At 39.6% G+C, this 26,137-nt stretch overlaps 1 protein-coding gene and 1 pseudogene across 3 annotated transcripts in view; one reads left to right on the top strand and one right to left on the bottom strand.

Annotated features, from left to right (window-relative positions):
- Window positions 1–26,137, bottom strand: part of Eml6 (EMAP like 6) — a 296,634-nt gene that overhangs the window by 192,666 nt on the left and 77,831 nt on the right. The window lies entirely within an intron of this gene.
- Window positions 13,420–13,933, top strand: LOC110305610 (small ribosomal subunit protein eS19 pseudogene; annotated as a pseudogene).

Here is a 26,137-nt window from a genome sequence, read left to right as displayed (position 1 = left end):
AAGCCAACCTCAACATGTAGGTTGTTACAATGATCCATCCACATGCCACTTTCCACTTTTACCCCACAAGAGTGTGCCCTACATGATGGTCTCTCTGGTCACCGTCTACTCTTTTCTTCTACAATGGCCCCTCTGCTCACTGCCCATTCTTATCCTTTGATATATCTAGTATTATGCTGTAATATATTTTACCTATCTTCTATGCTACACTCTGTGCCTCTCCTGAATTCACTGGATGGGGACAACAAGGACCATATGACTTTCCATATGACTCAGATTAGGTAGGGTCCGCTAATATCTTCACCAGAGTTGTCTGGGGAAATGAGCCAGAACAAAGCCTACAAGTAGACGACATAAAAGACTTAGATTAAGTCTGAGATATGTGTACAACAGAGGCTCATAGAGTGATTGTTTCTAGATTGTTGCTTTAGCTCAGATAATGAATATTCACTAAAACATACTAAATATTTGCAGTTTTGAAATTCCACACATACAAATGCAAACTAGGTGAATTATTCATGTTGAGAATGTATTTAGGCTTTTCTTTTTTGAGACAAGGTCATGTCTGGCTTGGAACTCACTTTGTAGGACAGGCTGGAATTGAATTCACAGGGGTTTTCCTGCCTCTGCCTCCCAATCACTGGGATTAAAGATGTGCACCACCACACCCAGTTCTTGACATTTTTGTTTTATTATCATCTGAAGAGGACAGTAACAATCCATGTAAATTTTGCTTTAAAATAGTAAGGGGAGCTAGCTTAAAGCAGTGTCCCCAGAAAGCACAGAACTTACTAAGACAAGAAAAGCAAAAGACTCTTAGTGTCCATACAGGATGTGGTCATTGCTACATCACTGCCACTCCTCTGAAATCCCCATCCCCATTAGAGAGAAGCAGTCCCATTTCATCCATATTACCCTCAACAAGTGTTGTCCCAGCTTGTAAAGTGTTACCCAGGAAAAATGCCAAGGGTACTATTTAAATCAATTTCCTTGACAGAATGGGAAGCAGTCATCAGCTTGAATGCACTCCACATACAGTAAGGAATAGCCCTCCACTTCTGGGCCTACCCTCTGTGCCAATGGAATATCATGCTTGATAGAAATATCTTTGCTTGCATTATAGGTCTTGAGTAATAACCTTTCCATATGACTCAGGAAGGGAGCTGACCATATTCCTCATGAATTCAGGATTGGGGTGGATACACTAGAGAAATCAATAACAAGACTTCGATCCATACAGTATCAGTGGACTCCCAAAACCAAGGCTATACATCTGTACTATCAATCACAGAGCCACAGTGCAAACCCAGAAGATGAACTGCTGTAAGCTTCAAGTTGGCAATTAAATCCTGATGCTGGGAGAGTGACACACCCTGGTGCAAGACAGTGGAAGCCTCTTGAATGTTGCATAGATGGTAATCTGGACCTTCAGCTGCAGTAAACCATCACTTTGTGGATAATGCCTTCTAGTGAGTTCTGTGACACTGTCTAGCTAATAATCAGAACAGGATAACATGAGAAACCTTTGTCCTTGCAGCTGGTGTGAATCAAGACTGCACCCTCCTTCCTATAGTATAGATGCTCATAAAACCCTGCACACTCTCTGAAAGCAACAATGCTTAATGATTTAATAAGAAGGGCGTATGAACAAGAATCCTGTGACAGCCACCAGGAAATTTAAGCACACTGACTGACTACAGTCTCTAAAAACACTCTAGAAAACTCTAAGTCATGATGTCTATAAATTTAAAGACCCAAATTCTCTGATCCTACTATAGGCTTGTATTATATAAATGACAATATAGATTTAAATGGACTGACAAAAACATATTTTCAAAAATATGGGATTTGGGAATGACAAGATGGCTCAGTGGATAAAAGCACATTCTGCTAAGCCTGATGTCCTGAGTTTTATCTCCTGGACCAATATGGTGGAAGAAGAAAAACCCATCCTGCACACACACTCACTTACACAGGGATATGAGTGAGGCACATAAACAAATATGGAGAACAAAAAGCCATTGTTGTTTAGAAAATTAACTCAGAATATGAGATTCCTTTGAATTACACCCATCATAAACCTGTGGGAAGAGATAATACTAACTTTTCAACAATATTCTGCAGAGATGGTCTCCAAAAATCCCATTTATAGTAGTTCTGTTTATCCATGATTTCACTTTCCACAGCTTGTCAATTTTGGGTCAGTTTTGATCCAAAAACAGTAAGTGGAAAGTTCCAGAAATAAACAATGCCTAAGTTTTATAGTGTGAAGAATTTTGAGTAACGTTAGGAAATCTCATGGTAAGATAAACAGTTGATAGTCCTGTTGCCCCGGTTGTCCACATAGTACCAACCCATGTCAATCACTTAGCAGCCTTACATGGCACTCTCAAAAGTTTGTTGCTATAAAATTCAATAGATTAGATTTTTTTTTCTAAGAAGGGGCTGGAATAAACATTAGTTTATAAAACTTTTAATAGAACCCTCATATGCTAAAGCCTATTAAAGTCTTTTGACACTAAGACAAGGACTGCTGTTTAAAAGTGTGGGCTACCAGGCACAGTGGCACACAACTGCAATTCCAGAATGCAGGAGGCTGAAGCAAAAGGATCATAAGTTCTCAGCCATCTTTGTCTGTACAGAATAGTTTGTACCAGTCTGAGCATCAGAGGAAGATCCTGTGTCAACAAAACAAGCAAGGAAAAAAAAAAAAAAAGTATGTGCATGAGCGCATAATATATTCAATTTCTATTACTATACAAAATCTTATAAAATAATGGACTTCCCAAGCATATTTAACATGAATTAAACAAAACAAAATAAAACCTCTCCATTCACTCAGTGTTCTGCAAAAAGATATAACATAAATTACATAATTATGAAGTGGGAATATTTCATTTTTCTTTCTTTCTTTCTTTCTTTTTCTCTTTTCTTCTCTTCTCTTTTCTTTTCTTTCTTTCTTTCTTTTTTTTGGTTTTCCTTTTTTTGTTTGTTTTTGTTTTTTTGAGACAGAATTTCTCTGTGTAGCCCTGGCTATCCTGGAACTCACTCTGTAGACCAGGCTGGCCTTGAACTCAGAAATCCGCCTGCTTCTACCTCTCAAATGCTGGGATTAAAGGTGTGCACCACCACACCCGGCTTTTTTTTTTTTTTTTTTTTTTTTTTTTTTTTTTTTTTGTCATTTTTCTTTAAGGAATTGGTTCTTCAAATAATTAGGTCATTTTTGCTTCTTTATGCTGCAATGGTGTTATTTTGGGTATGATGCATAAAGATTGAACAGAATGGGGAATTTTAGGAGAACACTTCCTTAACTAGATTGATTTTCTCAGAGATTTTATTGGGTAAAATTAGAAATGTAGACAGAAAGCTGGATATGATATCCCAGGGTTTTATTTATAGAGTAGAAAGGTTTAAATCATCCCTGCCTTTCATTTTATTCAGAACCCCTTTGTAATCTTTGTCTCAAACATTCTCATATAGAAAGATTATAGTTTTGACCACTTATATAATTTTATCTCATACTCAATGTTTTTAATAAATGTGGCTTTATTGTAATCCTGGTAAGTATGCTCATGAAGCAGAAATTATGCATGCACTGAAGAAACAGCTTCATCGAGAGCCAAATGAGTATCAGTTACCTTAAATTCTCAAGGCATATCTGCGCAAAATACACCTCTACATGCATCAGTGTTCCAAGGTCTAGATAGTCATATGCACTCAATTACCAAGTGGCAAACATCAGGGAGCAGAATTGTATACTAGGGACTAGATTCTAAACTTATTGCCAGGTCCTCAGCTCACCCTCAGGCACAGCATCGTACCTATGGTTTGTACATGAAACTGGACAGAACTAAGTAAGGTGCCCAGGTACATACACTTTTTGCAGGAGTGGAAGAGTGTAGAACCGTGCTTTTTAAATTAGTCATGCTCTGCCTTTCTCTTAGATTCATGAGGTAGAGCTGTGTTTAACAGCATTTTCTATACTTCTTTGTAACTCAAGAAGTTTGCAATCTAGTTCAAGAAAGAAAATCAATCTAGCAAAATAACTGACAACAGTACTTCTTAGTAGAGGATGGCAGAGCAGAGAGGGAGGAACAGCTACTTGTGAGAAAGAAACGGTGTCAATGTCAGCTGGTACAATGACTTCTCCAGACAACATCAGCGTCCTGAGAATAGTTAGTTGATATGATACAGCTGAGACCAAGTCCTGGCTTCTCAATATAATGAAGCTAGCTAAAAGCTCCTGCCCTCTCCAACTCCTTTAGGCATTTAAAAAAATGAGGATTATACTTGTCATGTAAGAATGTTTAGAATTATTTACTATTAAAGTCAATCCTCGAGCTCACTTCACATTGACCTAGAGGAAAGGGGGCATTTTCCAGGAGCCACTGAACACACAGACAAGATCCTAGAGGAAGTGTCAGAGCTAGACACTTTAGGGAATTCACAAGTATAGTAGGAAGGATCTGAAGCAAGGAACCTTGGATCAGTGTTGCCTTCCTCTCCACCCAAATATTCAACATACTTCAGTATTTGTGTGTTCCACATCCATGGAGTTAATCAAGCACAGAAATAATTGGGGGCAAAATTGTATCTGTAGTGAGCATGTATAGACTTTAAGAAAGTTATTATTCCCTAAACAAAATAATGAAGCTATATCACATGAACATGGTGTTTGGTATGGCAAATAATACACAAATAATTGAAAGTACTTAGAAAGACTAGAAAGTATTGTCCCTATGTGTAAGGAACTTTAACAGCTGCAGATGTTGGGAAACTTAGGAGGTCCAATTATTCCTCTGTTGAATACTGGAGGTGACTGAATACACTCGAAATATTTCTGCCATAAGAAGACTGGGAATTGATACTTTTAATAATGAAATTGTATAGTCAACAATTCAAATTAAACCAAGTGCTATGAAAAAATATGGAGCTAAAGGGATCTGCAACCCTATTGTTGGAACAACATGATGTACTAACCAGAACCCCGGAGCTCTTGTCTCTAGCTACATATGTATCGAAAGATGGCCTAGTCGGCCATCAATGGAAAGAGAGTCCCATTGGACTTGCAAACTTTATATGCCCCAATATAGGGGAATGCCAGGGCCAAAAGAATGGAAATGGGTGGGTAGGGAAGTGGGGGGCGCTATGGGGGACTTTTGGGATAGCATTGGAAATGTAATTGAGGAAAATATGTAATAAAAATATTAAAAATTAAAAAAAAGAAAAAATATGTATTAGAGGAAAATTATATTCAAAAATAAATTAAAAGATTGTGGCTGCATAATAAAAAGGTCCATGATGCTGAATTCAACACATGAACAATTTGTAGCAACGTGGTTTTGGATGGGGACAAATGGGAAGCGTAATCAATGGCACAGCCCAAAGCCAAAAGGCTTCACTTAGCTTCTTTGTGTCACCAAGCACCATGGCCAGCTACCTGATCTTTCCTAGCTTGGTCACACTTCATCTGTTAAGTGTAGGTAGAGTGGTCTTCACAGACACACGGAGTGTTTGTGATGGATGTGGGAAGCACTTAGTGGACTGCCCATGAGGGGTGCAGTGAACTATTCTTAGTGGCTGCAGAAATGTTTCATTGCTGAGGAAGTGGTAATGAAGAAAAAAGGCCCAAGACTGTAGCTGCAGACACCGTGACTGCATACCCAGTTCAGTGGAGGTAAGGGACACCACCACTTCTACTGCACATGAGCCAGCTATGTCCAGTACTACAGAGTGATCCACATCTGACCCCAAAGAGTCAGAAAAGAACGGGGTCCTGTTGGTAAGGGAAAGAAAATTTTACTATACTCTGAAATGTATATACCTCTATAGCCCTTAGAATGGCAATTCTCAGTGTGGGGGGTGGGGGAAAGTTCATCAGAATTTAATGATCACAATAATCTTTTGCCTTCCTTGAACTACACAGAAGAATTAAATACATAGACATGTTTGCCTAGTGTATATGTCTTTTGAGATGGGGATTGTCAAAAATAGCTATATACTGGGACTAAAAATCAACTCATACATATTTACCTCGTATTTTCTCAGGAAAACAAGATTGTTTTGACATGCCTTCTGGTTCCCACCTGTGCCTGCCAGGAGCAGAGACCTGATCCCACACACCCCACACTCCAGTTGCAGTTCAACTCCCCAGGTATTCAGACACATGCAGCTACACATGTGAGACTTTAAACCCTGCCCAGAGACCCTGCAACCCAGGGAAGGAGATTCCCTACTCACCCAGACACTCAGGCACCTTCCAGTTCCCACCTGGCTCTCTGGGAGCTGGGACCTGATTCTACACAGCACACACACCAATGGCAGCTCCACTCCCCAGGTATTCTGACACATCCAGAATCACGGGATCATAGGAAGGACAGGCTCTAGCCAGAAACAAGGAGGCCAGATAACACCAGAGATAACCAGATGACTAGAGGAAAGCATAAGAACATAAGGAACAGAAACCAATTTGGCTTAGCAACATCAGAACCCAGTTCTCCCACCATAGCAAGTCCTAGATACCCCCAAACAAACCCTTAAAACAAGATTCAGATCTAAACTTTCATTTCATGAAAATGATAGAGGACTTTAAGAAGGACTTAAATAACTCCTTTAAAGAAATACAGGAGAACACAAATAAACAAGTAGAAGCTCTTAAAGAAGAAACAAGTAAATCCCTTAAAGAAACACAGGAGAACACAATCAAACAGGTGAAGGAATTGAACAAAACCATCCAGGTTCTAAAAAATAGAAATAGAAAAACATTAAAGAAAACCCAAAGGGAGACAGCCCTGGAGATGGAAAGAGAACAAGAGTCATAGATGCAAGCATTAGCAACAGAATACAAGAGATAGAAGAGAGAATCACAGTGGTAGAAGATACCATAGAAGACATCAACAATCAAGAAAAATACAAAAAGCAAACGGCTCCTATCTTAAAACATTCAAGAAACCCATGACACAATGAAAAATGGAACCTGGGAATAGTAGATATAGAAGAGAGTAAAGATTCCCAACTCAAAGGGCCAGCAAACATTTTCAACAAAACTATAGAAGAAAACTTCCCTAACCTAAAGAAAGAGATGCCCATAAACATACAAGAAGCCTACAGAACACCAAACAGATGGGACCAGGAAAGAAATTATTCTCATCAGTCATATAATAATTAAAACGCCAAATGCACAGAAGAAAGAAGGAATATTGAAAGTAGTAAGGAAAAATGTCAAGTAACATATAAAAGCAGACCTATCAGAATTACACCAGACTTCTCTACAAAGACTCTAAAAGCCAGAAGATCATGGGCACATGTCATACAGATACGAAGAGAACAAAAAGGCAAGCCCAGGCTACTATACCCAGCAAAACTCACAATTATCATAGATGGAGAAACCGAAGTATTCCAAGATAAAACAAAATTTAAACAATATTTTTCTACTAATCCAGCCCTACAGAGGATAATGGAAGGAAAAGTCCAACACAAGGAGAGAAACAACACCCAAGAAAAAGCAAGAAATTGATCTTTTCACAACAAACCCAAAAGAAGAGAAACACAGAAACATAATTCCACCTCTAAATAAAAAAGTAACAGGAAACTACAATCATTGGTCCCTAATATCTCTGAACATCACTGGACTCAATTCCCCAATAAAAAGACATAGGCTAACAGACTGGATACATAAATAGACTCAAGCATTTTTCTGCACACAGGAAACACACCTCAGAGTCAAAGACAGACTCAAAGTAAAAGGATGGGAAAATTTTTTTCCAAGAAAATCTTCCAAAGAAACAGGATGGAGTAGCAATTCTAATATACAACAAAATAAATTTTTAACCAAAGGTTATCAAAAAAGATTGATAATCTGAGAACAAACTCAAAAAAAAAAAAGATGCAGAAGGTCCCTACATACTTATGAAAGGAAAAATCCACTAGGATGAACTGTCAATTTCTCAACATCTATGCTCCAAATGCAAGGGCATCCTCATTTGTAAAAGAAACACTACTAAAGCTCAATACACACATTTAACCTCATTCAATAATAGTAGGAGATTTCAACACCCCATTCTCACCAAAGGACAGATAATGGAAACAGAAACTAAACAGAGACACAGTGAAACTACAAGAAGTTATGAACCAAATGGAGTTAACAGATATCTACAGAACATTTCACCCTAAAACAAGAATATACCGGCCGGGCGTGGTGGTGCACGCCTTTAATCCCAGCACTCGGGAGGCAGAGGCAGGCGGATTTCTGAGTTCCAGGCCAGCCTGGTCTACAAAGTGAGTTCCAGGACAGCCAGGGCTATACAGAGAAACCCTGTCTCGAAAAACCAAAAAAAAAAAAAAAAAGAATATACCTTCTTTGCAGCACATCATGGAACCTTCTCAAAAATTGACCATATACTTGGACATGGACTATGGCTGGTCTTCAATACAACAAAAGAACAGAAAGTCCACATACACTTGGAAGCTGAACTACTACTCAATAATAACTTGGTCAGGGATGAAATAAAAAAAGAAATTAAAGACTTTTTAGAATTTGATGAAATGAAGGCACAACATACTCAAACTTATGGGACACAAAGAAAGCATTGCTAAGAGGAAAACTCATAGCTCTGAGTGACTCCATAAAAGAAACTGGAGAAAGCATATACTAGCAGCTTAACAGCTCATCTGAAAGCTCTAGAAGAAAAAGAAGGAAATGCACCCAAGAGAAGTAGAAGGCAGGAAATAATCAAACTCAGGGCTGAAATCAGCCAAGTATAAACAAAAAGAACTATACAAAAAAATCAACAAAACTAGGAGCTGGTTCTTTGAGAAAATCAACAAGATAAACAAACCCTTAGCCAGACTAACCAGAGGGCACAGAGACAGTACCCAAATTAGCAAAATCAGAAATGAAAAGGGAGACAACAACAGAAACTGAGGAAATTCAAAAAATAACCAGAGCCTAATACAAAAGTCTATACTCAAGAAAACTAGAAAACCTGGATGAAATGGATGCTTTTCTAGACAGATACCAGGTACCAAAGTTAAATCAGGATCAGATAAACTATCTAAAAAGCCCCATAACCCCCAAGGAAACAAATTCAATCATTAAAAGTCTCCCAACCCAAAAAGCCCAGGGCCAGATGGTTTTAGTGCAGAATTCTATCAGACCTTCAAAGAAGAGCTAATATCAATACTCCTCAAACTAGTCCATAAAATAAAAACAGAAGGAACACTACCCAGTTTTTTTCTATGAAGCCACAGTTACACTGATACCTAAACCACAAAAAGACCTAAAAAAGAAAGAGAACTTAAGACCAATTTTCCTTATTGATATCGATGCAAAAATACTCAATAAAATTCTTGCAAACTGAATCCAAGAACACAGCAAAAGGATCATCCACCATGATCAAGTAGGCTTAATCCAAGGATGCAAGGATGGTTCAGTATACAGATATCCATCAATGTAATCCAATATGTAAACAAGCTCAAAGGAAAAAAAACCATATGATCATCTCATTAATTGTGGGAAAAGTCTTTGACAAAATACAACACCCATTCATGTAAAAGTATTGGAGGGAACAGGAATTCAAGGCCCATACCTAAATATAATAAAAGCAATATAAAGCAAGCCAATAGCTAATCTCAAACTAAATTGGGAGAAACTCAAAGCAATCCCATTAAAATCAGGGACTAGATAAGGCTGCCCACTCTCTCCCTACCTATTCAACATAGTACTCAAAGTTCTAGCCAGAGCAATCAGACAACAAAAAGAGATCAAAGGGATACAAATTGGGAAGGAGGAAGTCAAATTATCACTATTTGCAGATGATATGATATGATATGGTATGATACATAAGCCACCCCAATAATTCTACCAGAGAGCTCATAAGCAACTTCAGCAAAGTGGCTGGGTATAAAATTAACTCAAACAAATAAATCAGTTGCTTTCCTATACTCAAAGGATAAAAGGGCTGAGAAAGAAATTAGGGAAACAACGCCTTTCATAATAGTCACAAATAATATAAAATATCTTGGTGTGACTAACAAACCAAGAAAAAGATCTTGTATGACAAGAACTTCACATCTCTGAAGAAAGAAATTGAAGAAAATCTCAGAAGATAGAAAGAACTCCCATGCTCATGGATTGGTAGAATTAATATAGTAAAAATGACCATCTTACCAAAAGCAATCTACAGATTCAATGCAATACCCATCAAAATTCCAACTCAATTCTTCATCGAGTTAGAAAGAGACATTTGCAAATTCATTTGGAACAACAAATGGCCCTTGGTCAAGGGATGGGGCCATCTCAAAGTTTTTTTTTTAACCCAGAAATGTTGCTATACAAAGGAAGAACAGGGACAAAAAATGGAACAGAGACTGCAGGAAGGGCCAACCAGGGAATGGCCCCACCTGGGGATATATCATGCCAGCAGACACCAAACTCAACACTGTTGCCATGGTCAAGAGGCACTTGAGGATAGGAGTGGCAGTTCCTGGGGAGGTCTGGCCAGCAACTGACCATTGCAGATGTGGATGCTTGGAGCCAACCATCAGGTTGAACTCAGGGAACCTGGTGGGGGAGCTGGCAGAAGGACTGGAGAAGCAGAGGGGGGTTGCAACCCCATTGGCAGAACAACATAGGCTGGCCTGACCACCCAGTTCTCCCAGAGACTAGACCACCAAGCAAGGAGTGTACCTGGAGGGATCTATGGCTTCAGATACATATGTAGCAGAGGATGGCCTTGCCTGACAGCAATGGGAGGAGAGGCCCTTGGTCCCAGGGAGGTTTGATGCCCTAGCATAGGGGGATGATGGAGTGGTGGGGCGGGAGAGTGTGGGTGGGCAGGGGAACACTCTCATACAGGCAAAAGGGAGAGGAGAGGACAGAGTGGGATGGGGGCATGGCAGAGGGGTAACTGGGAAGTGGGATATTATGGGATGGGGGTTGGTGGAGGGGTAACTGGGAAGTGAGATATCATTTGAGATGTAAACGAATGAAATGATCAATAACAATAAAAGAGGGTGGGGGAACACCCTTATAGAAGCAGGGGGAGGAGGAATGGGATTTTTGGGTTGGGTGTCGGGACTGGGAAAGGGGATAACATTTGAAATGTAAATAAAGAAAATAACTAATTAAAAAATAATTCTTGTAGGACTCATGAAATAAAATAATAATAATAAAAATAAAAGAAAACAAAATTTTTAAAGATTTTTTTAATACTTAGGTTTCCTCCTCTCTCCTGTCCCAAATGTTGGAAGAATATATGTATATATGTATATATGTGTATATGTGTATATGTGTATATGTGTATATGTGTATATGTGTATATGCATATGTATATATGTGTGTATATATATGTATATATGTATATATGTGTATATGTGTATATGTGTATATGTGTATATATGTGTATATGTGTATATGTGTATATGTATATATGTGTATGTGTGTATATATGTGTATATGTGTATATATGTATATATGTGTATATGTGTATGTATGTGTGTTTGTGTGTTTACAGATAGGCAGAAGTGTGTGTGTCATACCTGGAACCTCACAGATGAAGGCAGAGCACCTACCACCAAGAAATATTCACAACCCAAAACCAATATTTTTTGTCTAAATCAGTGTTTTAATTAGATTACTATTGCTATGATGAAACACCTCAGCCAAAAGCAACCTGGAGAGCAAAGGGTTTATTTCACTTACAGTTCCACATCAAAAGCAGTAATGGCAGGAACTCAGTGTGACATAGCTAAGCCTTCGGGAATCTGAAGGCAGGAGCTGATTCAGAGGCTATGGAGCACTGCTGCTTACTGGCTTGTTCCTCATGGCTTGCTCTACCTGCTTTCTTGTAGAAACTAGAATCACCAGCCCAGGGATAGTCCCACCCACAATGGACTGGACCAGTCCATATTAATCACTAATGAAGAAAACACAAGATTGCCTCCAGCCTGATCTTATGAAGGCATTTTCTCAATTGAGCATGTCTCTTCTCAGATGATTATAGTTTATGTCAAGTTGACACAAAACTAGCCAGCACAGCCAGATACTATAACAAATTGTTTGGATATTTTTTTTCCTTTTTATCACTTCTATATTTACTTCAGTTTTCTAATTGGCTGCCTCTGACAATCTGTCTGTTCCAGTCATGTAGTTTTGTTTGATTTTGGTTTACAGTTTGCTCTTTTGTCTTGCTTTTGAGGAAGGACCCTGACTCACTATGTAACAATGGCTGGCCTGAAACTTGCTATGTAGATCAGGGTAGCCTCAAACTCACAGAAAGATCTGTCTGCCTCTGTTTCTAAAGTTCTGGAATTAAATGTTTGTGCCACCAAGCCCAGCTAATGTGTCCCTTTAAAACTCTTAAATATCATGGTTAACACAGTAATACTCTTGCAGAGGACATGAGTTTGATTCCTAACACCCACATGGGCACTTAACTACCACCAGCAAATTCAGGTACAGGGAACTTAGTGGCCTTTTCTGGCCTCTGTGGGCCCTGCACCCATGTGCAGGAACCCACACTCAGACACAATATATACAAATAGTTGAAAAAATTAAGAGAAAATTTAGTCCTGCTGAGCCTGGGTCTGTGTTGAGGCAGCAAATACAGGTAAGGACTCATAATGAATTCACCTTGTAGTCAGGACCTCAAAGGGAGAGGAAGGGACTAGAGTTCTACTGTCTCTTTAACAGGGTCAACTCCAATGACTAAAAGAATTCCTGTAGGCTCTCCCTCTTAAATCTCCATTACCTTCCAATAGGATCACACTAAAGAAACCAAGCTTTTGCCATCTGGACCGTTCATGGACACTAAAGATACAAACTGTAGCATAACAAATACCTTTAATTTTAGAAGTAATGTTATTTACATACTGGAAAATTGACTTTCTGAATTGTCCAGTTTTATGAGTTTTGACAAATACCTATAATCATGTGACCATAGTATACTTCACCTCCAAAAGTTCCTACATGCCCTTTGTAGTTATAAACACAGCTGTTATGATTTGCGTAGCCTTGTCTGAGAATGTAGGTTCTAACTCACTGGGGTAAGGGTCTGAAAGCAAGACTGCTAGGTCAGAGTGCAGAGTCACAGCTCCAAGCAGGAGTTAGTTTAGCTATCAAGTTTCTATTAAGAATCTTGGCAATCATCCCCAAAGATCTTTATAATGACTTACTAAAAAGAGAAACTAGAACCAATACAGCTGGAGACAGCCCAAGGGCATTAACAAAGTAGGCTAAAACTAGAGAGACACAGTATATCGAGTTCCAGTCTTCATTCTTCCCAAAATGAATGACAAAAGAAAATGGGTATTTAGAAGGGCTAAGAAGGGGAAGGATGGATGGGGGGAGAGAGAGAACAGTCAGAGTAAATATGAACAAGTACAGTGATTTTACTTAAACAAGAATGCCATTATGGCCCTTTCCCCTGGCTGGCAGCGCGGAGGCCGCACGATGCCTGGAGTTACTGTAAAAGACGTTAACCAGCAGGAGTTCGTCAGAGCTCGGGCAGCCTTCCTCAAAAAGTCCGGGAAGCTGAAAGTCCCCGAATGGGTGGACACAGTCAAGCTGGCCAAACATAAAGAGCTTGCCCCATATGATGAGAACTGGTTCTACACACGAGCTGCTTCCACAGCACGGCACCTGTACCTCCGAGGTGGTGCTGGGGTTGGTTCCATGACCAAGATCTATGGAGGACGGCAGAGAAATGGTGTCAGACCCAGCCACTTCAGCAGAGGCTCTAAGAGTGTGGCCCGCCGGGTCCTCCAAGCCCTGGAGGGGCTGAAAATGGTGGAAAAGGACCAAGATGGGGGCCGTAAGCTAACACCTCAGGGACAGAGAGATCTGGACAGGATCGCTGGACAGGTGGCAGCTGCCAACAAGAAGCATTAGAACAAAGGATGCTGGGTTAATAAATTGCCTCATTCATAAAAAAAAAAAAAAGAATGCCATTATGAAATCTGTTAATTTTGTATAAAAATAATTAAAAATAAATAAGGAACAAAGAAATATAGCCTTCAGATGAATATATGACTGTTTTCTCTTTCCTGCTGTAATTTATACTCCCTTCTATTCCTACACATTACACTTCTGAATTCTTCACGTTTGCTGTGGGCAATAGTGTAGATGTTAGAAGTTCTTGAACATCCCAGTGTCTGAGAATGGCTGTAACAAATGCTACAAGAAACTTTTAGAGACCAAATGGGATGTTTTGTGTCAAACAAGACATGTTATTTTCCTACAGTGAAATCAAGAAAAAGATATTTCTATGTAATTTCATCCTACACTCTCAGCTCACAGATTTAAATAAAACCAAAAACAAAGATAAGAAATGAATGGTTTTGTCAGGAGCCATAATGGGACAAGCTAATAACTAGCAGGTGATCATCCTGAAGTGGCCTGCCTCAGATTATTATATAATCTGCGACGGGTGAGCTCTCATTAAGCAAGGCTGTGAGGGACTAATTTTAGGAAAGATTCCTGTTATTAATATGCTTTTCCTGTTATTATTAAAAATAGATAACAATCACTAAGTAAGAGCACACCCCCTTTGAAGCAGATCTCTGCAGATCCACGAAGATGTACTATCTTGTAGTGATGCTATATAGACAAATAGATGACTTAAGTCTTAATGATGATCCTATGATTATATCTGTGATTATTAAGCTCTTTTATAATGGGACTGCCATTAGGTCCTTTTTTGATAGTCAAAGCTGCAATGAGAACTCTGTCAGTCTCCCAAGTGTCACCAGTTGCTCCTAGATCATAACCAGACTTTCTCCTACCCAGAGCACATTCCAAGAGGTTGTAAAACAATTAACCAAAGGTCATTAAAAGGGAACTAATGATTTATTATAGGTGTTAGGACAGAAGATAAAATATCGACTGGGTTTATCTACACAAAACTTCACTAATAACTTAGTTATGGTTTTAAACCTTCAGTGAACCTGTTGAACTGAGAGAGATGATGGATGTTTAGCCAGATAATTACCCCTAGTGGATATGCATGTAAACATTCTCTGTTGTAAATAAACTTCTATTTCAATTTGTGATTTGATTATTTGTGTGAACTTGTAATGAACTTTGTAACACGTGATCATGTATTCTGAAAGATGTCTAAGTACTGAGAACAAAGAGATGAGCGTGCTAAGATCAATAGAGAAGACTTTTTGCCTTTCCCCACTTAGGATCTTTCTGCTTTTCCCCTTAGATAGCTTGCATAGGAAACTTTTTTACAACTTGGTAATAAACTCTATAATCCCTTATCTAAGTGTCTTCTCTTCCTGCGACTTCAACTTTGGACTAGCAGGCTGAAAGTTAGAGCCCAGCAGTTCCTGCTGAGATAGACAAGGCTATTTATTTAATCCTTTGTGGCTTGAAGAAGAGGTGCTAGGTGCCAGAAACTGCAGTTTCTGGCCTCAGAGGATCTCAGAAGGCAGGTCAGCTACAACGCATAGTAATTTAGGCTTAGATAAGTAAACGTTTTATTATACAGCAACCCTAAATCTCTCAAAAAAGTCCTACACTCCACCTAAGCTCTTCCCCAATGCTGCCTCAAGAAGAACCGACAAGAAAGAAGAACATCCCACCCTGGGGCTGGCCCCCTGCATGGTTTAAAAGCAGGAGCTGCTCCGTGGCGCGTCCAGAGCAAGACTCTGGAAATGTAAATTGAAAGGTAGACATCACTAGAGTTTCAGAACAGGTCCCCTGTGAAAAATGTCTGCTCTCAGTGACCGCAGCACACAGAGAGGATGTTAGTATGAGATGCTGAGAGAACATCAGGGGCTCTGCCACTTTGCTGAATGCCAAGAAGTTGTGTTTTAAATCATGCACCTCATATAATCCTTCCTTGTCCTTATGGAATATGCCTTCTGAAATCTGAAGGGTTTGAACTGTTGAGCTCTCTTCAATTATAAAATACCTGTTACAGTACAGGAGAGGCTAACACTTGTAGATCTGTTTTCTTTGAGGAGGTATGTAAGCTGCAGTAAAAATCAGGATTCATTCCCATCATGGCAGCACCTCTCCAGGACATTATCTTAAGACGGAAAGGAGAGAGACAGACTTGCACTGAGCATCCCAAGGGGCTTCCCTGTGTTGTCATCCTGACTGTCTATTTATTTCTCATATCAGCTGAACTCCCAAGCACAGCTCAGGGGAGCAGGAACCACACATGACCTAGTTCATTTCACCTCTAGACCTATGTTGTTTTTATAATTTTTTCCTTTTATTGAAAACATATTTCCTCCCACATAATATGTACTGATTATGATTTTTCCTCCTCTCCTCTCTGTTTCTCCCCTTACTCCAAATCTGGATCTATCCCATTCTGTCCCTCATAAGACAACACACTTCTTGAAAAAACAAAATTTAAAAAGAAAACAAGAAAACAGATTTCTAAGAAATAATAATAAAATGAAATATAATAAGTTAAAACAAAAGCTAACAGAATTGGACAAGACAAACAGAAAGAAAAGAGCCCAAAAGAAGGCATAAAAATCAGAGACCCATAGCACACACTCAGGAATCACACAAAAATACTAAAAACTAGAAGGCACAATAGCAGTGCAGAGGCCCTGTACATACCACCCCAGTCTCTGTGAGTTCATATGAGTTTAGCTCATGTTGATTCAGAGGGCCTTGTTTTCTTGGAGTGCTCCATCCCCTCTGGCTCTTACCCTCTTTCTTCAGTCTCTTCTGTAGAGCCCTAAGGGGAGGGATTTCACTTAGGGCTGAATGTTTCGAGGTCACTCACTCTGCTTAGTGTCTGCTGTGGGCCTCTGCATTTGTTACCAGAGAAGGAGGAAAGTTCTCTCTTGATGGCTGAGCAAAGCACTGATCTATGAGTACAGAGAATGCTTGCCCAAAGCTTAGAAATTAAACTACAAATGTGCATTTACTTTATGAGGCTCTGATCTTAACATGGATATGATGTATCACCAAAACCAAACAAAAACAAAAAACAAAAAAAAACAAAATAAAAAACCAAAAAGAACAAACAAACAAAGCTTTGCACAGTTTTAAAAATGCAATGAATTTTGAGTCTCATGTCCCCACTGTCAGTGGGAAGATAATGAACATCAAGAGACAGACAGACTTGAGGCCTTAAAGTGTAGTAACTGTGAAGAGCATGTGTGGCCATGTTCTCAGGTTGAGAGCCTACGTCACATAATACTTTCTGTGTTTCCTCATTTATCCTACAATCCAGAGTACAGTTCACAATGAAGATGCTTCCTCGGAACAAATCTGCTTAGAGTATTCTGAATGAGCTCAGCAATATGTCACTGATATGATGCACTTGAGAAACAACTATCTGTGGAAACTGTGGCTGACACAGCAGTATGATACACTGAGAGGTAGTAGAAACTAGCCAAATAACCAGTGTTTTAAAACTAGTGAAAATTATGTTTGTTTATTTCATTAGCATTCACACTATTGTATCTTCTACTACACAACGTCTGGGCAGCAGCTGTCCACTCCAGCCCTTCCATGTCTAGTCTCAAGAGGCAAACATGGATGTTCACTTGTGCCTTTCATGGCATACTTCTTTATCCTACTAGACAACCTAGTGCCTCGGGACCTGACATGTGGCCAGGTGACCCTCATAGGAAACAGGCAGATGCCTTCTAACTCCTATCTGCATTCTGCTTTCACTGAGAGAGAGGCCAGATCCAAGTGTGTGGGTTAGGTGAGATATGTGGAGGTCAAACACTGAAGGAACATCAAATAGCAGAAGATGCACGCTGTTCACAGATCTCACAGATCTCACAGAACCTCACATGAGCTCCAGAGGGAGGAGAGCCAGGCCAGGTACCCTCAACCAGAAGCAGGAGATGAAGAAATTCAAGAAATTGTTAAGGCCTATGATGAAGAACCCCTGGGCTTTCTGGTGTCATTGTGAATTGGCTAATTTGAGCACAACATACACAAGAGAAGACTTACTTTATTTGACTCTAGCGTTGACCATGGAGTTAATCATGGCCAACAGCTATGTTGTGTGTTGAATTTGGTGAGGATAAAAAACAAGTAGGCCATCACATGCACAAGCCACCACACAGGTGTTGGGAAGTTTCAGCCTGGCCAAGGGGATGTGGCAAAAACTACTTTTGTCAGTCCTAAAATTAAACGTAGAGGAAGTTGTTACATAAACCAAATGTAAACAACATTTGTATACATTCATTTACACTCAGGCTACCTTGAGTAAAGCAAATATCCTATAAAGTCTGATTTGAGAGACCTAAAGAATACACATGGCTTTTTGTTACTAGTCCACTCCACTTTATCATTAAAGTCCATAGCATTCATTAATGCTTAGATGACTGTCACCATCTGCTTAAAGGTAGACTGCTATGTACTACGTTACATGTTGTCTCAACTCTCAAGAGCTTGAGAGTAAGTAGAATAAGTAAGAGTACTTATTAGAGTAAGCAGACTTCTCATCACAGGAAAGGACTCTGAGATTCCAAGACTCTGTGAGGACAAGAACTGGGGAAGCCACAGAGCCAGGACTCAGATCCAGGTGTACAAGTACAGAGTCTTTATCACAATTCTACCTTCCTCTGGTCAGTTTTCAAATACACTTAGAAACTTCCATTGTTTATCCCATGCCCAGTGACTCCCACTCTTGGTGCATGACAGAGCCAAGTTTTTTTTCATGAAAATTAAGATAGACTGGAAAGAGAAAGCACTGACATCTACATATATCAACTCCTTCTTCCCTGCATGTGGTTTCACTCTTTAGAACCCAGCTGGGGCTGGGGAACAGGAGGGGATTGGCTGGCTTACCTGCGGCTCATCTTTTTTTGTTGTTTTTGTTTTTTTTTGTTTTGTTTTGTTTTTGTTTTTTGTTTGTTTGTTTGTTTTTTTGAGACAGGGTTTCTCTGTGTAGCCCTGGCTGTCCTGGAACTCATTTTGTAGACCAGGCTGGCCTCAAACTCAGAAATCAGCCTGCCTCTGCCTCCTGAGTGCTGGAATTAAAGGTGTGCGCCACCACGCCTGGCATGGCTCATCTTTATAGAGTAAGCCAAACCTCCTCCTGCTCACCTCTACAAACTTTTTTTCTTTCTGGATCCAAAATCAGAGTCAGATGCTAGCTGACCTAGGGGTCTGTGGTGATTTGAATATGCTTGGCTCAAGAAGTGGCACTATTTGGAGGTTTGGCCTTGTTGGAGGAACTGTTACTGTGGGTGTGGCCTTAAAACCTTCCTCCTAACCATGTGGAAGCCAGTCTTCTCCCAATTCTCCAGGTAGAGGTTGTTAGCCTAACGACCTTTAAAAGATATTTTCATTTTGTAATAAAACAGCACACTTCTCTCAATTATTTGACTAACCTGTACAGGGCCTGTGGTTCAATCCATAGCAAGTGCCCTGTCTTCCTCCAATTCTCCATTCTCACACATATTCCCCAGACTTCTGCTTGAATGAATTAGCAAACTCATTGAGCTCCTTAGTAGCATAGCACATTTCCTCATGGGCTACACTTTCTGTCTCCCCTCTACGGGCCTGCTTTGCCTTGAGGGTTTTACTGCTATGAACAGACACCGTGACCAAGGCAACTCCTATAAGGACAACATTTAATTGGGGCTGGCTTACAGGTTCAGAGGCTCAGTCCATTATCATCAAGGTAGGAGCAGGGCATTATCTAGGCAGTGAAGGGACTGAGGTATCAGAATAAACTCCATTTTGCTTTTAAGACTACATTCTAAGTTAACTTGCCCTTAGAGGGGCATGGCCCCCACCCTTAAGATCTAAGAAAAAACACAAAATGTCCCTGGCAGTTGCAAAATAAACCCAGCAGCTGCAGCTAGATGATAACAACAGAGTGTGCTAAGAAAACCAGATCTTTTCCAGGTCAAGATGCTCCTTTTTGATGTATGCTTGCTCCTTGTGGTTTAATCAGGTGTTGTAAAACAACTGGCTTAAAGGCTAACATTTCTTTACCCTCTCAAGTAATGCCAAGGCTTGGAAACTCCAACTTGTGATCTTTTCCTTTATAAACTCTCTTCCCCTAGACCATGGGGCTGTTCTCCTATCCTGTTGCATCAGGAAGGTTTGTGGCCCAAGCTCAAGCTTGAATAAAGACTCTCATGTGCTTGCATTGGAGTTGTGGTTCCTGGTGGTCTCTTTGGGGTTTTCTCAATCTGGCACAACATAGGCATGGTACAGAAGGAGCTGAGAGTTCTACATCTTCATCTGAAAGCTGCTAGAAGACTTGCTCCCACACTGTTAGGAGGAGGGTCTTAAAGCCATGCCCACAGTGACACACTTCCTCTAACAAGGCCACACCTCCAAATAGTACCACTTCCTAGGTCAAGTATACTCAAACCACCACAGGCTCAAATACTTAGAGAAACTCAGAATGGGATTATTTTTCAAATTTATAAAAAGCCAACTTTAACAAATTTCACTTGGTCTGTGTTTTTAAAATTTGGAAGAATTTGTATAGGAAGGGATCTAAAAGGAAGGAAGGCAGGAAGGAAGGAAGGAAGAAAGGAAGGAAGGAAGGAAGGAAGGAAGGAAGGAAGGAAGGAAGGAAGGAAGGAAGAAAGGAAGGAAAGAAGGAAAGAAGGAAAGAAGGAAAGAAGGAAAGAAGGAAAGAAGGAAAGAAGGAAAGAAGGAAAGAAGGAAGTAAGGGAGAGATTTTAGCCTGGGCTTTAGAGAACAGCATCTTAGGGAGTCTGGATTCAGTGTGGAAATTCAAAAACTGAAAAGAATTCCAATTCTTTGTTCACTGAAATCTGAACTCAATGGCATCCTCAGCAATTGTCAGAAACTCCTTAGTATACTAGAAAGGTGTGTGTGTGTGTGTGTGTGTGTGTGTGTGTGTGTGTGATTGTGGGTATGAACGTGTATGAGTGTGTATGTGTGTGAGAGAGTATATGAGTATGTGTGTGTGAATATGTGTGTGTTTGTATGTGAATATGTGTATGTTTGTGAGTATGTGTGTTGTGAGTATGTGTATGTGAGTGTGTGTGTAAGTGTGTGTGAGTGTATGTGTGTTGTAACTATGTGTATTGTGAATATGTGAGAGTGAGTATGGGTATTGAGAAAGTGTGTATGTGCATTTGTGTGTGAATGTATGTGTGAGTGTATATATGTGTGTGTTATGAGTATGTGAGTGTGAATGTGAGAGTGTAAGAGAAAGTGTGAGTATGTGTGTCAGAGTATGTGTATGTGTTTGAATGTGTGTGTTCTACCATGTGAAAACTATTTACCTTCCAGCCATGCTCCCTAAGAAAGGTACAACCACTTCCTTCTCCACAGCACACTGGGAAAGGTAAGAAAGGAGCACACACGGGAACATCTGAGGGTGAACTAGAGTCTAGTGTGGCTACACTGTCTGGTCTCTGGCTCACCTACAGATCTGCAAATGTGCCCACTGTCCCTTGGAAAAACACTTTTATGTCTGTGTTGTCAACAGCAAGACTGGCCAAGATCTCTGAGACCCCAGTCCAATACATCCCAAGCTACCTTACATGCTGAAGACAAGAATATCTATGAAAGGCTGGAACCAGAGTCTAAAGGGAGGAATGATTCTCTTGGTGATGGAGCAGAATGAAATGCAAGCAATGGGGTCTCTCCAGGAATAAGCAGAGATCATAAAGGTCAGCCATTCTGTCGTTCTCTTCATTGTCAATTTCCTAACCCCCAGACTGATTAAAGTCATGAAGGCAAAAAGCTCTATACAAATCCCAGCTAGCTTCTTAAGCACAGCATTCCTGATGGCCATTCCACCTCTTCCTTCCATAGCCATACCCTAAATGGCAGGAAGATAACCAACTGTGACACTAAGGGCTGAGATGGCTCACTGGGTAAAGCACTTGCCATATCTGTCTGACAACTAGAGATGGAAATGTGGAGGAAAAGAATCAAATCCACAAAGTTGTCCTTGCCCTCCATATATATGCCATGGAGCACTCACATGCATGCACACATTCACATGGACATGCACACACACACACAGTGTAGCAAAGTGGGTTATACACATTCACTATTGGTATTACAGTAAAATATTCCAACCTTGGAAACATGGAACTATGTAGAAATGGTTGTGTTAGTAGTTATACTGTTTTTATAACCTGGTAATTATGCTCATGCATAATTTACAACTACAACAAAAACATAAAGATCTATCCTTATTGAGACAATCTGATATAGGTTGTGAAATGTGAACAGAATACCCTTGTTTGAATTACTTAAAATAAATTGGCTGTTATGTGGGTTTACTTTACTAATACTATATCCAATAGTATCCAAAATAGTATATGTGATGTCAGCACAACTATATTACAATGCACCCTCCACATATCATCTGTATTGGTCAAGGGAATGTCAACTCTCAGTTTTGTAAAACATGAGTTATTTTAATCTCACCTTTAAAACTCTTTTATGTTTTGTTAAATCCTTCCCTCCTCCCCGAAAAGTTGAGAGTCTTGCCTGCTTTTATTGGTTGGTTGGTTGATTTGAGACAGAGCCTGGGATGGCTCATAATGTAAGATTCCTCTTCCCTATAGTTCATAAGCATGGAAATCATAGGTTTTCAACCATGGTGGCCTCAATTTTTCAGTGCATATTGAAGTCACAGTTGAGTCAAGCTAGCTTTCAATTAAGCATAAACTGGAGCAGTTTATATGAGCAGTTTATATATATGGATTATGTTTCCTTCTATGCACACAGACAGACACTTGATTACTTACTACATCTTAAAACTTGAAAAAACCCACAACCTCTTTTCCCCTTCTTATCCAGTTAGATGAACTCCTAAAAGTAAACATAATTTTGCCCCAGATGTGCAAGGGGCTTTAAAGAATATAAAAAATTGATTATATTTGTAATATTTGTAATGCTATGAGAATTATTTAAAACATTAACTAAAGGGGAGACTTTAAAATGTAAATTAAAAATTTAAACTTAAGCTTGGTGCTTTCTTGCAATTAAATACAGGATTTTGTTATATACTTAGATGGCATCTGTAACAATAAAACAGAAATAAGCATAGACCTCAATTGTGGTAGGATACATCTCATTTTATAAGATGAGTGATACGGTCAGAGAAGGGCATTTCCCAGAAACTGCAATAGAGAAATTTCCAAGTGACATAATATGATGTGACTTTTACTCATCATTATTTACTAGTTGATATAAAACATGTGTGCATATATTAACTTTCCTACCATGCACAGTAACTACAGGACAAAGCTAATGGTCACTGATAGCAATAAAAAGCTCTAATATACTGGGCTCTTGCTATGCTCTGGGCAGGACACTAACCCTTTACACAAATTGTTCATTACATTTAATCATCCCAACAGGCCTAATGAGATGTGACATCATCTGTTCACTAACCAGACACCTGAAGCTTCCCACAAGGTGATGGACAAGTGGTAGTGTAGGTCTGAAACCCAACCTTCTCATTAGTGGGGGTTGAAGAATCAAGAGAGCTATGAAGTAGATAGGCAGTAAATGAGGGGTAGGGGCACTGAAGCATTTTAGGCAACAAGGAAGATAGAACTCAACACAAAGGAAAACTTCAGCTGATCCTGAGAGCTCTTTACAATCTCTTAAGATTCCCTAGCATCAATAATGTATCTACACTGTCTAGGTTCCCATCATATCTTAAAGTTCCCAGCACATAAAGGGGCTGACAGAATTTGGATTTCAGGCACTCAGTTTAAGAATAGTAGTGATATTTTATTATTTATATTTTATAGAAGACTTTCTTTGCCTTGTGTTTAAAGTGATTAAAGGTAATCATGGTAGAGATCCCATTATTGAATTAATAGTGGCTTTAAAAGAGAGGGGGAGAGAGTACAAGGTACACACAGACACATATTGGGTAGTTCCTATCTCTTGCTGTATGGTGCCTTATGCCATGCCAGGATTTTTTTCCAGCAAGAAAGCCATCAACAGATGTGTCCCTCTACCATAGACCTCCAGAATCACAAGCCAAAATAAAGCCCTTTTCTTTTTAAAGTAATCTGTCCCCAGTATTTCATTATAACACTACAAAAATACTATATTAATACTGTGGGAACAATAATAAATCTATATGGTTGGGATATTGGGGTTGTCTGTGTTCAAGCATTCATAGCAAGCACAGAGAAAGGCAAGTTATTGTCACTGATTTAATAGTATATGGTCATGTAACTCTAGAGACGTGCACTGGAAGGTGAGGAGAAGGTGAGGAGAAGGTGAGACGTGGTGGAGTGGAAGATGAGGAGCGAGAAGAAGGAGAAAATGGAAGAGGGAGAGGACGCAGAAGAGGAGGAAGAAGTAGAAATGCAGAGCAGAAGCACAGGGCCTGGAGAAACCGCAAGTTCTTAGGGGTCTCATAGATGTGGAAGATGGTAATGTAGTGGTAGATCTGCCCAATGTAAGCACACAGCATGTATTCATATTAATTGTGCTGTGTTTTCATTGCTGGGGCATATTTGGATGGAAATTTACTGTAAAACTCTCTCTCTCTCTCTCTCTCTCTCTCTCTCTCTCTCTTTCTCTCTCTCTTTCCTTCTTTCTTTTATTACAGGTCTTTTGTATATATATTATGGTTTCCATAGTTGTGTTTTGCAGATTTCTGAGTGTCTGTATGTGCAAATATTTATTTGTGTCTCAGTATCTATAGATGTTTCTTGGTGAGGGGAACTCTTTTTCTCCTGGTACTTCTTTGCTTTGTCCAATTCTGGTTGACTTGTTTGTTTTTATATTATCTTAATATTATTTTTATTTTAATGAAAGGGGGAAAGGATGAAATTTGGATGGGTGGGGAGTTGAAGAGGGTCTGGATGGAGCTGGAGAAGGGTAACTGTAATCAATACATATTATATGAAAAAATCTATTAAAAATATAATACTACAGTACTATAGTGGGGAGGGGCTAGAAATATCTATTTTTAATTGTTTATAGTGGCTTTCCAGTATCTGAGTGAGAAGGAAACAGGGAGGAATTAGATCAAAGAAGTTATTCAATATGGCAATTCTAGAAATCAGCAGTGTTGTCATATAACAAAACCACACTATAAACACATACAACAGCATGCACCATAAACCCAGTGTTATGGGAACAGGTGGAGGTAGTCACTGGCTACATTCTTAATGAAAACAGTGAGCTCTAACTTTACTAAGAAACCCAAAGTAATAGTAAGGTGAAAAGTGAGGGGGAAGACACAGCATCAACTGTGGCCTCCAATTGAGTGTAGCCAGCACCATTTCTTGAAAATGCTGTCTTTTTTCCACTGGATGGTTTTAGGTCCTTTGTCAAGGATCAAGAGACCATAGGTGTGTGGGTCTATTTCTGGGTCTTCAATTCCACTCCATTGATCTACCTGCCTGTCACTGTACCAATACCATGAAGTTTTTATCACAATTTCTCTGTAGTACAGCTTGAGGACAGGGATGGTGATTCCCCCAGAAGTTCTTTTATTGTTGAGAATAGTTTTTACTCCCTAGGTTTTTTGTTATTCCAGATGAATTTGCAAAATGCTCTTTCAAATTCTGTGAAGAATTGAATTGGAATTTTGATGGGGATTGCATTGAATCTGTAGATTGCTTTCGGCAAGATAGCCATTTTGACAATATTAATTCTGCCAATCCATGAGCATGGGAGATCTTTTCATCTTCTGAGATCTTCTTTAATGTCTTTCTTCAGAGGCTTGAAGTTCTTATCATACAGATCTTTTCGCTTGCTTAGTTTGAGTCACACCAAGGTATTTTATATTATTTGTGACTATTGAGAAGGGTGTTGTTTCCCTAATTTCTTTTTTTTTAATTTTTAATATTTTTATTACATATTTTCCTCAGTTACATTTCCAATGCCATCCCAAAAGTCCCCCATAGCGCCCCCCACTTCCCTACCCACCCATTCCCATTCTTTTGGCCCTGGCATTCCCCTATATTGGGGCATATAAAGTTTGCAAGTCCAATGGGCCTCTCTTTCCAGTGATGGCCGACTAGGCCATCTTTCGATACATATGCAGCTAGAGACAAGAGCTCCGGGGTTCTGGTTAGTACATCATGTTGTTCCAACAATAGGGTTGCAGATCCCTTTAGCTCCTTGGGTACTTTCTCTAGCTTCTCCATTGGGAGCCCTGTGATACATCCAATAGCTGACTGTGAGCATCCACTCCTGTGTTTGCTAGGCCCCGGC

Source organism: Mus caroli, unplaced genomic scaffold (assembly GCF_978045245.1).
Source record: "Mus caroli unplaced genomic scaffold, Mus_caroli_1 scaffold_13, whole genome shotgun sequence".
Classification (NCBI taxonomy): Eukaryota; Metazoa; Chordata; class Mammalia; order Rodentia; family Muridae; genus Mus; species Mus caroli.
Note: the sequence above shows the minus strand (reverse complement) of the source record. Positions and strands in the feature narration are given on the sequence as shown.